Source organism: Manis javanica, chromosome 5 (genome assembly GCF_040802235.1).
Source record: "Manis javanica isolate MJ-LG chromosome 5, MJ_LKY, whole genome shotgun sequence".
In the NCBI taxonomy this organism is placed as follows: Eukaryota; Metazoa; Chordata; class Mammalia; order Pholidota; family Manidae; genus Manis; species Manis javanica.
In genome coordinates this window covers 58406169-58420422 of record NC_133160.1, presented here as the reverse complement: position 1 = coordinate 58420422, position 14254 = coordinate 58406169, and positions in this window count along the sequence as shown.

The following is a 14254-nucleotide window of genomic DNA, read 5'->3' as shown; positions in this document are numbered from 1 at the left end:
GGGATATGATCCCATGATACCCACTGATTGTAAGTGTCTAAGTACATGTACCTGGTGTAACAAGCCACAGATGACAGCTTAAGCAGAAGGATTTTTTCTTCCCTCTGTCACATATTTTTCAGTTTTACAAATGCTATTTAACAGCGGCCTTCACTTTATCTTATCTTATTGTTTGTTGCTTGTTGCTCTACCACAAACTGTGTTCCTCTGACTTTTTAAAAATCCTTGTAGATACTATTACAATAATCTTTTGATAGGTTTGAAATTCAATGAAAATATTTACAGATTAATTTTGGAAAGTAAAAAATAATGTATTAATTGGAGTATAAAGGCAACATTTTCTGAAGCAACTGATATTTGTTATACATATGCAATTATTTGTAATACTGATTTATGATTTATCTCTAGTTTTGTAAAGATTTTAAATTAATATACTGTTTTATTCAGATTATGTCTAATGGTCCTTAATACCTATGTAAAGATCGGCTGTTTAAGGTATACACTGTTTCTAAAACTCTACTATAGAAATGGGAAAAAAATTATTCTGCACTGTTCTAGAAGATATAGGGCATTATATAGCTTAAGCCAAAAATGTATAGGATATTATGAAAATTATATATGAGTTTTCTAAACTGTTTAAAATCAGCAAAAAGACCCTTACACCCTAGTCCTTACTGTCAAATATATTCTCCTCCATTAAGTGAGGCAATCACAAGGGACCTAATTCGGTTTCCTGCTACTATAATAGTGAAATACGTGTGTATCAATCTATCCCTTCTATTCTGTCTCCAATTATAATAGAAGTATTGCTTCCTATGTCAGAATTAATTTCTCTATTTGTGTTTTAGGGACTCATTTTTTTCCTTCTCTGGTAAACCATGGACAAAACTTTCTCATATATAATCATTTCTTTCTCTTTAGATATTTCTTCCATTTAATAATTAAAGAGATATAGATCAATCTATTAACAAACAAAACAAATTCTACTCTATGCTCTCTCCAACTAAATATCTCTTCACATTCACAATCATAATTATTGAGAGAATTGACTCTTTGATTTACTAGAAAACTCAGTGTATTCTGAGATCTGTGCCCCTACTTAAAGTTAAATTATTTTTTGCAAGAATCAAAAATTATCTATTAACTTTTCAATCATTTCTTTCAATTTCCACATCAGCAGCATTTGAGATATTCTTGTCCAGCACTTAATGCTCTGATAACCTTGACTCCTGTCACAGCACATTCTCTTTATTCATAGTCTGGAATAAATGTACCAGAAGTCTCTAATTCCATTCTCAGGGAACCTTAAAAAGATGTCACCTGCATTTTCCCACTCCCAACAAATTGATTCCTTTGTTTACACAATTAGCATGAAGCATGTCTCGTTGGCCCCATTTTTTATTTCCTCAACCCATGTTAAATAATCCATCAAACTTTCTGTTAAATTTATTAAGCATTGTTGAAATCCCTCCATTTATATCCATCACCTCAGTTACTATCTTCACTCAGACCACATAATTTAGCACCTAGCCTAATCCTGTATTATTCTTTTATTGAACTTTCTACTATAGAGATGCTTAACACCAATCTGTTTTCCTCACTCCACACCTAGTAATCCCTCTCTTTATAATCTGAGAAAATTAACAATGCCACAATATCATCTGTGAATATCACATAGTATATATTAAAATTAACACCCTTGTTCCCAAAATATATTTATAGTTCTATTTCTTTTTACACTTAGTGTGGTTATGCCTATTTAAGCTTTTAATCTAGAATAGTATTTCCCCAACCCCTGTCTCACCCCTCTCCCCATTTTCTCTCATTATATTGGCTTTTCTTTTTTCAAGGTTTGACAGATTTTTAGAAAATAAAAATATAGGATGCTCGGTTAATTTGAATGTCAAATAAACATTCAAATGATTCACAAAATAAACAGTGAATCATCCCTTAGTATAATATCTACCATGCTTATACTAAAAGATGATTTGTTAGTCATCTGGCATTCAAATCTAACTAAGTGTCCTGTCTTTTATATGGCAATTTTACTTTTGGAAAGTACAGGCCAGTTGTATAATAGAGTAACTCAACTTCTGGGTTGGTTTGTTTTCTTATGATTTGATTCTGTTGAACATTTTGTACAAAAACATTTCATAAATGCTGTTTTATGCTTCTTTTTTTTCTAGTACTCTTTCTGAAATTCATATAAAATATGACTCCAGTATTTGGCTTCCCATTTTCTTTCACTACAGGTCAAAATTTGAAACCTTGCACTGATTTTCCTGACTACCTAGTCTAGTTGATGTCTACAGCTTTTCCAGTGTTGCTTTTTATATTTTAAATGCATCAATAACCCACCTTCAATTAACCATCATTCTACAATTCACAATCACTCATAAACACAACACAAAAACTTAAATCCTTCCAACTTCTACTTCCATAGCAAAGCTTGGTTCTTTTTCAAAGTGTTATATTTATTGTGGTATTTTAATCACTTAATAAGTGTAAGCTACACTACCATTTTTTTACTAGTTTCCTGCATTTTTATTTTTTATGTGTCACTGAAAAAGATTTTCAATGTTGTGTCCTACCCCACTTTTCCCAAAAGCTCTGTTTTTTCTGTGTGATTTTGCATACTTTTGTGACTTCTAGGAATACATAGAAAGCATCATAAGGAGAATTGACTACACTACTATTTTTTTATATTTTCCATATGAGAAAATAAGTTGGCTAGCAAAGTGCAATAAACTTTTCAATGCCACCTAGTATTGTAGAGTGGGGTACGCATGGAGGGAGACTAGTTCAAAAGTATGTTCTTCTAAGAAGTCATCTTAAAATCCATATATTTTTACCATTTTGTCTTTGATATCTATCAAGGATTAAGATATTTTAATTAAATTTATGAACAAATGAACAGAGGAGTTTAAATACAAAATAAGAATGGAAGCATAATCCAGGAATCTTTAAACATACCTCTTGAGTTAATTTTCTTATGCTGAGTTATTTGGTAACATATACAGATATTGTCACTTAGGAATGTGAATCATTATGTATCATTAAGGGAGAAAGAAATTTATGGAATATTGTACATAGTGTGATACTACTGGTGATTTTATATGAATGTAAAAGACATACAACTTTCACTAATATTTTTACTTTTTACAACCATTCATTTCTTTACAGTAAAACATTATAAAGATACATAATATCAACTCTTATTTTTTCAATTTCAACCTACCTCATTTAACTTTCAAGGATACTAAACACTTTTCATGAAGTATTTTAGGTTATTTACCTTAAGTATTGTACTTTTTATTTTGTCTCAAAGGGAATGAATATCATGTTCAAGGTAATAAATTTCTTATAACTAAATTTTAAAGGAGTTATATTTTCCATGGTGATGACATTCATACTGCAACACACTCTAAATGTCAGATATTTTTATAATTATTTAATTCTAAAATATATCTTGTTAAATTTCAAAAGAAGATATTAAATTCTCTAAGTTTTAAAATAGAATTTAATTGAATATTTTAGAGCTAACTATAAAAACAAAATGCATGTTCAAATAATTTTTATAGTGTAATCTTACTATCCAATAAACAGTGAGTTATTTGTCAAGAAATTTTCATATATAAAATTTGTTGAGGAATTATTAATGTATGCTCATCAGCACTTCTAAATCCTTTTTGATTAAGTGCTTGATAGCCCTATTTAAAGTACACTAATACAGAAGAATGATGGAAACAAGACAGAGAATAATTTTGTTACTTGTTAAGGAAAATATTCTGCGTAGTCCCTTGCTGGTAGGTAGCTAATATGAATTTACAGTTCCTCCAATAGGCCCTGTGGTAGCACTGAAATGATTTGCCAGGTAAGATTATTTTTCATGTCTGACTGAAATCTTATAACAGGACATTGCAGAGAGTAAGTGGGAATACATTTAATGAACCAATATTATAGTATGTTAAGTTGAAAATTTATAAATTTTGATAATGTTCCAAGACTCATAGCTCAAATACCAAACAACTCAATTTAAAATCAAATACCTGGCCGATAATATGGTTTAGTTTTAGCACCCTCACAAACATGAAGGATACAGAAAGAGGCAAAAGAGCAGCTTATTTCCTCTTTAATTATTCCTGGTTTTGTTTGTTTTTTAAAGGAATTTACAGCCATTGGAATTATTGAGTCCTTCTGATAGTTCTTTCAGGGATCCCTAAATGGATGAATATTAATATTACAATTTAATACCTGGTAATATGTATAGACACACACATTATATGTATGCATGTGTGTGTATATATATGTATAAATATATTTATATTTGTGTGTGTGCGTATATATATATATATATGTATATATATATATAAACAATTTGAGATTCATTACTAGGGATTTTTAAATATAAATGATTTTCGAATATATATATGTATTTTGCATATTTGATTATACTTAATATCAACCTCTCCTGAAGAAATCTTTGAAATAGGGAGTAGGAATGTTATGAATTCCCATTTTCCTAGTGAACAATTTGGGGATTAGAGAAATAATTTGGTTCAGATCATATTTTAATCAGCATTGAGTCTGTATACATGCTGTTTTTTTACACACTTCTTTTCCCTACAAAATTGCAAAGTTATGATAATATGAAAAAATCATAGCATATGAAATCTGTAGATACAGATTGAAATATGTGAACTGCTGACTGTGACTTTGAGGAAGTGACTTGATTTCATTCAGGCTCATATCCCATTTGTAAAATACATATGGCAACAGGTAATATGTGAAATGATAAATGAGTAATTCATAGGAGGGCCTTGTTAATATTCGGTGTCTTCTTTCTCCATATATCGCACAGCTCTATGAAGCAAAACAATGCTTTCAAATAATAATTATATATGTATACTCTTACATGTATGCATGTGCGTATTATATGACTGCATGAATGTATGTGTATACCTTGTTTAATCTTACATGTCCCTACAAAAGTTGAAATATTTTTTTTCTGAACACTTCAAGGATGTTTGAAAGAGTATTGTGATTGAAGGTACATTAGAAAAGTTTAGTGTAAAACCAGACTAAAACTTGAAAGACCCTTAAATTATGTATATTTTGAAAGTCTGTAAGAGTGAAGATTTGACTTGAAAGGGAGGATATGCATATAATTTAAAATAGTCATCTGAAGAATAGACTGATTGAATCATTGAAGTGGTAAAGCAATCTATGTGGTGGCTGCCAGATAATGCAAAACTTGCACCCAGGATATGAATGCTGAGAGACCTTCCCATTTGTAGAAAATAGAATCATAGTCTCTAAAGGCATATAACTTAAAAAGGTGAAATATTATGCTAGGTATGTGCATTTATAGATCTGCCAACTTGGCTAAGTCTGGTTAATAAATAACCTCTTACAGAGAAATTAGCCCACATAATTTTGGAACAGTGATTTCCATTTCCTTCATGGACATCTTTACATTTTGGTCCTTAGAATTAAAGATGAAGATAAATAAAGTGACTCAAAAAATAATTCAATATTTTTGTGCTGGGCTTCAGAAATAATGTTAGTATTTAAAATGTATTTAATGCTTAAGTGATATATTATCTATGACCACTAGCAGAAATCAGACTTACTGAAATATTTAAGATAACCTAAGATTATCCATAGTCATATGATAATTTACTATATTAACTGCATGCATCTAACTAGTTGTAATGGTTCCTCTAGACTGGGGCATTTGAAGAAAATCGAATATTTTGCAAATATTAATCAAGTTTAAATAAAGATTTATGAGTTTTCTATAGGATAATGTTATATAATTTCAGTTTAAAAGTAAAAATTGAGCTTTTAAATTCACTGCAGTAAATTGAATACTAATTTCTTAAACATAAGAAGGTGAAAAGAATTTTTCCTCCAAAGTCAACTTCAAGTATGTCAAAACATAGATTGACAGATAGGTGTAAACTATGTGATTTGAATTGATATGTTATTTTCTCACCCAGTTATATTCTTTGATTTTTTTTAAGCACTGTCAACAAGTTCCTTTGAGAAAAATATATTAGCAAAAATGTGTATTTGTATATATGTCCATCTTTATGGTTTTCTTGCAAGGGCTAATGTTGGTTTCCTCACAATGTGTGACTGGATTCCTAAAGCAACAGCTTCAAAAGAACCAAGTGGAAGTTTTTATGATCTAATTTAGAAGGTGCACATTGTGGTATCTACCACTCTATATATTTTTGGCAATCACAATGATCCACTGATGTTCAAGAGGAGAGGATATTGAAGCCACACCTCCATGAGGGGAAGATCAAGTCATTCTTTAAGAAAAGGGTATAGGAACAGAGAGAATGTTGTAACAATAAGGAGAAAATAACAATCATCATTAAAGTGTGAGAGAACAGAGAGACTCAGAGACATAAAGTGACCAGCCCAAGATCACAAAGTTTAGCAAGTGACAGATCTAAATATGTTTTATATTAGATAACAGATGATTTCTTAAAAATTTTCCTCTTAAGTACCTTATTGAGAGTGATAATAATACTGTTTTCATGGATCCTAGTGCAAACAATTCTCAAAGGATGCTACAGTATTGGACAGGTATACTTAATTCCAAACAACTCTTCTTTACAGTCTCCTATTTCACCCATTAGCTTTAACCTATGTTTACAATAATACAATAATACAACACTGTATGATTGAAATATCAGTTATTATTACTGTGGTAAACAAATTGGGAAACAAATACAACTAAAATTAGAAAGAATAGAATGGATTGGTAGTAGCAGAAATGTGTTGATTTGTCAGTAGGTCAACCATGGACATCAGTTAGGTATACTGAATGAATGGTCAGTTCATCTGGTGAATCAGTCCAGTGGAAGTCAGTTAAGAACTTTTGCTGCATTGAAAATTTAAGAAGTCAAATCATTAATTCAAGTGCTTAGGCACATTGCTTAAATCACATACACAATAAATTTATGTTCTCTATGTAGGACTATTTCATTAATTATACATAAAATATTAAAATAGTATACATGAATTTTATATATATATTTGAATCTTGAAGAAATAGTCCATGATTACTGTTTCATGGCTTTTTCTTTAGTAAAGGCCAGCCTCTCCTTTGATGGATAGATGTTGTCCTAGATCTTCTGCGGGTTGACTGAAAAATAGTGTCTTCTTGTCTGTGCATAAAATGGAGATTATGACCCAACTGCCATGTAACAGGATGGATCATCTGTCTTTCCTTTTTTGAATCAAGGGATTTTGGCAGGAACATAATATTCCCTTCAAAAGCAGTTTGTTCCCTTGGCTTTTTTTTATAGACTCCATTTATCTGTTTCTGCTTCCTCCATACAGTATTTGGGCCTCCAGACTGATTAGATCCTAATTCTTTTGGCATGCTGTCAACATGTCCTTCTCAGAATAACTATCAAGCCTTTGCTTTTGCTACTCCTCTGCAATTTTGTTTCCCTTTCTGTGCTTCATGTCTCTGCTTTGTGATTTTCACCTATTTTGCCTCAAGCTATCTCCTGACAATGTGTTACCACCTCTCTCCACGAATTTATTTCTACATTGCCCAAGTAATTTATTTATGTCTCCTTCCTTATTTTCCTGACCCAACTCAGCTCATGATCCAAACTATTAACTCTTTCTGTAAATATTATTTCCTTGTGCTCAATTCATTATGAATATTCAAAAAGATTATCCATTTTATTCTATCTTAATTATGCAATCAGTACATCTTTCAAATTAAAAACCTTCACATATAAATACTCATGTCGAACTGCAGTAAGCCAATCTCCAAATATTAAGGGGATTATCTTTTTCTACTTTGCAGAAAAATCGAATGTCTGAACTTGTTAACTGAAGTGAAAGCATTCATTCAGATTTTGATTTATTATTTCTTCAATTCCAATATTTGTATGTACTAATAAACATTAAAAATTCAATTTAAACAGGTTTTCAATATATATTAATTAGAGCAGAAATTTTATTCAACTATTTGTGAGTATTTTCAGGACAAATTCTGGGTTACAAAAAACTGAAATGGATTATCTGGTATTTAACATTAAAAAAACTCTTCTAGAAGAAAATTATAATGAAGTTATAAATGCAATTGAGGATGAATTGATTGAATCTTTCTTTTATCTAATAGCTGCACTAAGTGTATAAAAACAAAGAGTACTTTTGAGAACTGAACTAGGCTGGTAGTTTTTGCATACTTATTTTTTTACAAAAAAGGATGGTTGCTTATAGTTTTCAGGTTGTCACAATCTTCTCTTTTCCATTGTTTTGGGGGCAGCTCTATATTTTTAATTATTCAACTCATTATAAAGTCAGTAGTTTTCATTTTTCTAACTTGGGCAACATTGTCATAGACTAGATTACCAGAAAAGTAGAATCTGAGGTAGAAATTAGATTAGTGTGTGGAAGCTTATTGAGGAATATTCTTGTATTCATCACCTATAAAAGGGACAGAAAAGACAGAAGCATGATTGGACAGAGGAAAAAAATGTATTATGATAAAGTCTCAATGAAGATACTAGCTGATTGCTTGAAAATGAGGATGGCCATTCGGAAGTATCCCAAATTAGGATGAGAGCTAAAGAAGTAATTACTCAAATGAAGTAAAAATGCAAACGTTATAGGAAAATAAGCACATTGTTCTGCAGCTAACAATATCAGTTAATTGTTTAATGTTCTGAAGATCTCATAATTTTGAAACCCTTGGAATAATATTCTGTTTTCTCTCTTCTTCCTCCATCCATACCCCTGTCTTCCCCTCTTTCTCTCATTCTCACTTCTTCTCTCCCTGTGTTTTTCATATTTTTTGAAAACATTTTATGATACACATTATAAAATCTAAACCAAATTGAATTGAGCAGAATTTTACAGTACAAATGACTTTATAGTGACTACCTAGATTTGATCACTAATTTTTATTTGTCCTTTAAAATTTTCATTCTTTATTTACATTGAATAAAATTCACTTTTTTGTTGCCTAATATTTTCAGTTATGACAAATTTATAGAGTAGTGTGTCTTCATCTGTTTGGGATGCTACGCAGAATACCATGAACTGGCTGGCTTATAAACAACAAAAATTTTTATCTCTCACAATTCTAGAGGATGTGAAGTCCAATATCAAGGTACTTGTTTCTGGAGTCCATTGTTTTGTTTTTGTTTCTGGATAAGTTCATTTCCTCATTGTTGGTCTTCTTCTTCCTGTAAAGGTGAAAAGGGCAGAGGAACTTTTAATGCCTTTTTTCATTAAGCACTAACATCATTTATGAGATCTTTGTCTTCATAACCTAATTGTCTCCCACCTTCTAATACCATCACCTTGGGGAGTAAGATTTCAACAAATTAATTTGGTGGCACATACAGCACTCTGCCCTGCTCCTTGAAATCCATGTCTTCACATGCAAAAACAATTAATTTCATTAAAAAAACCCTGAAGTCTTAACTCCTTCCAGCATCAACACAATAGTTTGAAGTCTCATCTTAATGTCATCTGAACTGGATATGAGTGAGATTCAAGGTACAATTCATTACAAAACCGACTGCTCCTAATGAACCTGTCATATCAAATATGTATGTGCTTCTAAAATACAATGGTGTGACAGGCAGTCCCTTACAAAAGGGGGGAATAGGAAAAAAGAAAGGCATAAATTGTTCAAAGTGGCTGGGGGACAGTCTTAACTTCAAGTTCAATAATCATTGTTGTCCCCTGGTGGAATAATTCCTCCCTATGGAACTAAGACTAGCAGAGCATAAAGTCATGGACCAGGAAGCAAAATTTTGCTAGTGGATTACTAACGGTAATAGTGAGTAGTATCACTCCCATTTCTACCCCTTGAGTCTACCTATGAATCCTGGCTGTTGGACATATAGCACCATATATTGGATACTGATTCAGAGCATATACAGCCTTCTAGAGAAACTTGTCACAGACCTGCAAGGTATTGCCACCTAGCTGATGCTGTAACTGATTCTTCAAACAGTCATTCTACTGTTCCTTCAAGCCAGCTACTTTAGGATGATGATGTTATTGTAAGACCAGTGAATCCCATGAGCTTGGGCCCCTTGTTGCATTTTTTTGCTAAGAGGTGATTTATTGGATGAGAAGCAGTGCTGTGTAGAGTCCCAGGATTGTGGATAAGACATTCTGTTAAGTCCAAGGTCGATAGTTTGGGCAGGAGCATTGCAATGTAGGGTAGCCCAATCCATACTCAGTTTGTTTATTCCAATAAAGACAAAATGCTGCCCCTTCCATGATTGAAGCATTCCAATATAATCAACCTGCCACCAAATAGCTGACTAATCACTACAGGAAATTGTGCCCTGTTTGGGATTCTGTCAGTCTCTGCTACTGGCAGATTGAACACACAGTGGTTGGAGTAGCTAGGTTGTCTAGGTGAGTAGAAGTTCTTGTAGATGAGCACACACATAAGCTTCATTAATGTGAACATAGCTACTTTGTTCATGAACCCATTAGGTGATGACAGGAGTGGCTGGGAAGGAGACTGGTATCCACAGAAGAAATAATCCTTCCAACTGACTACTAAACTCCTCCTCTGTTGAGGTTACACTTTAGTGAGCAGTCATATGGGACACAAATATCTTCATGTTTCTTTCCCATTAAGAGGTCTATCCACATACTCTCTACCAGATATTTTTGTCAGTAATTTTCCATCATGTTCCTTCTTGGTTTCTAACATCTAGCCAAATCATTGGCCACAGCCCATTAATCAATATAGTTGCAAGTATGGCCATTTTTTCTTCCAAACAAGAGTGCATAAGCAGGTGCACTGCCTGAATTTATGCCTACGGAGGCTTTCCCTTCCTCACTGTCTTTTAGGGATGACCCATAGAGGTGTTGTAGTGGACAGCTATCCACATTTGAGTGTTACCTGCATATCATGCAGAACCATCTGTACACATCTCCTCAGGAAGAGGCAATAAAAGCCTGAGGCAACAATAAAGTAGAAGTATGAAATTTATTGAAATTTAAAGGATTTCTTAATCCTCTTAATAAATTAAGTGGAAATATGAACAAATGGGACAACATCAAAGTAAAACAATTTTGTGTAGTGAAGAAAACCTTTTGACAAACAAAAAGACAACCTAAGCAATGGGAGAAGATACTTGCAAGCGATATGTCCAGTAAGAGGATGATATCCAAAATATATAAAGAACTTATACAGCTCAACACCAAAAACAAATAAACAAACAAAATAATCTAATTAAAAAATAGGTAGAGGACCTGAAGAGACATTTTTCCAAAGAAGATATACAAATGGCCAACAAGCACATGAAAAGATGCTTTTCACATTGCTAATCATCAGGTAAATGCAAATCAAAACCACAATGAGATATCTCTTTACACAAGTTGGAATGGCTATTACCAAATAGATAAGGAATAATAAATGTTGACAAGGACATGAAGAAAAGAGAACCCTCATGCCCTGCTGGTAGGAATGTAAATTGGTATAACCGCTATAGAAAACAGTATGGAGGTTCTTCAAAAAATTAAAAATAGAAATACCATATGATCAAAAAAATTCCACTTTTGAGGATTTAGACAAAGAAAACAAAAGCACTGAAAAGATATATCTATCCCTGTGTTAATTGGAGCATTATTTACAAAAGCCAAGCTATGGAAAATAACCTGTGTCCATCAATAGGTGAATAGATAAAGATGGTTTACACACACACACACACTGGAATATTATTCAGCCATAGTAAAGAATGGAATCTTGCCATATGCAATAACATGGGTGGATCTAGAAGGTATTGTGCTAAATGAAATGTCAAAGACAAATACCATATGATTTCATTTATATGTAGAATCTAAAAACAAAATAAATGACAAACAAAACAAAACAGAAATAGACTAATAGATACAGAAAACTGTTGATTAACAGAGGAAAGAGGGACTGGAAGGAGAGCGAGAACAAGTGAAGGGGATTTTGCAGTACAAAATTCCAGTTATAAAATAAGTAAGTCACAGGGGTGTAATGTACAGTAGATGGAATATAGTTAATAATATTGTATAGCATTGTATAGTGACAGAAGGGTAACTAGATGTATTAACCTGATGATTTCTAATGTATAAAAATATTGAATCACTATGTTGTACAGTGAAACTAATGTAATATTGTATATCAACTGTAATTTCACAAAAATATTTAGAACCTGTGACCACAAAAACTTCCTAATAAATCAGTTTCCATGTTGAAAAAATAAATAGGTAAAAAATCATGATTTAAAAAAAATTGTAAATGAGAACCAAATCTTCTCTTCCTCTGTCAACTGAGACAGGTCCCTATCTGACACTGATATTTAAATACCTGTGGATCTACTTAATTATATAGTCCAAGTGGCAAAGCAGCTTACAAACCAACCTGGGCCTATTTCAGAGCCTTCCCTTATTTTGGTCCTCACTGAGTTGGTAAATGGACCTGAGTAACACACTTAAATGAAGAATATGTTGCTTCCAAAATGCCGATAGGCCCACTAGGCATTGTTATCTCTTTTCTCCTGGTAGATGGGCCCAGATGCAGTAACTTTTGCTTAGAAGGGATAGCTTGACATGCTCAATACTACTGGACCTCTAGATATTTCATTGAGACAGAAGGTCCTTGAACTTAGGTTTATTTCTAACCCTCTGGCATACAAATGTTTTACCAGTAAGTCTAAAGCAGTTACTATTTTTTTCTCACTTGGGCCAATCAGTATCATATCATTAATATAATGGACCAGTATGATATCTTTTGGAAGGGAAAGGCAATCAAGTTTCCTGTGAACTAAATTATGACATAGAGATGGAGAGTTGATCTACTCATGAAGCAGAAGAGTGAAGGTATATTGCTGGCCTTGCCAGATGAAAGATAAGTGCTTCTGGTGAGTCATATGGGTTAGGATATAGAAAAGGCATTTGTCAGATCAATAGCTATATACCAGGTATTAGGGGATGTGGGAATTTGCTCAAGCAACAAAACCACTTGTTACAGTAGCTATAATTTGAATCATAACCTGGTTAAACTTATTATAAACCACTGTTACTCTCCAAGATCCATATGTCTTCTGCACAGGCCAAATAGGAGAGTTGAATGGGATTGTGGTGAGAATCACCACCCTTGCCCCTTTCACATCCTTGATTAGTCCTTGACTAATCTCCACAATTCCTCCAGGGATGTAATATTGCTCTTGGTACTATTTTCACAGATATAGACAGTTCTAAGGGCTTTGGCCTTTTCTTCTACAATAGCCTCATTCCACAGGCCAGGGAAGCAATGTAGGGATTCTGCTAGCTGCTGAGTATGTTTATTCCAATTATGCATTCTGGAATTGGGCTTGGGGACAGCCACATGTCAGGCTTGGGGACCCACTCTTGCACACTGTGAGATGGACCCGAGCTAAAGTTCCATTGATCATCTACTTCATTAGTTTGTATTCTGCCTTGAGAGCCAGAGTGACATTTTGGGTCTCCTGGAGTCAGCATCAGTTCAGAGCAGTGTTCAGTAGTCCTTGAAAGTTTTTTCCTGGTCTTCAGTGTAGTTGCTCTAGGAAAAGGCCATAGGTCCTCTTGGAGAAGGTTGGGCAAAAGTTTAGCAGTATAAATTTTCTTTAGTGTACTGGTTTCCTTCGTCCATGGTACCCAGTCTTCCCTTCATTTAATTACTGCATCTACAAAGTGGATCATATCTAGGAATAGACTGAGAGGCTATGACTGTCTGTTTTTATAATTTGAGTTAGGTTTTTATTCACTTGACCTAGAACTCTTCTGCTTCTACAGATCAAGTAGGAATTTAAGCTTCCTATTTGTTTCACTCTAGAAACACCAAGATTAACTGATAAAGACCAGAGAGGTTTGCACAAATCAGACTATTCTGATTGCTGTTTTTACTCTGCTGTCCATTACAATAGCCATGACCATCTTGCTAGTCAACCTTCATTTGACCCCTGCCACCCTGGGAGCAAACTACTCTTAGAGCATTTAGGTTTTCTGACTGACTGTGGTTCCCACTGTAACAGCTGGCCTATAGAAGAGGATTCAAGGAGCTCTTCAAGGATGTTGGACGAAAAGTATGTTGTCTGCATTCACTCAGTGTGAGTAAGTAGGTCCTAAAAGTCTAATCCACTCTAACATTCCAGTCTCCCTAAGTCTTTGAATCCCTTCATCTACATTAATCCAACAAAGGTCTAACATTTCCAGTTTGCTCAAGGTGGGGCACCTTTTAATACAT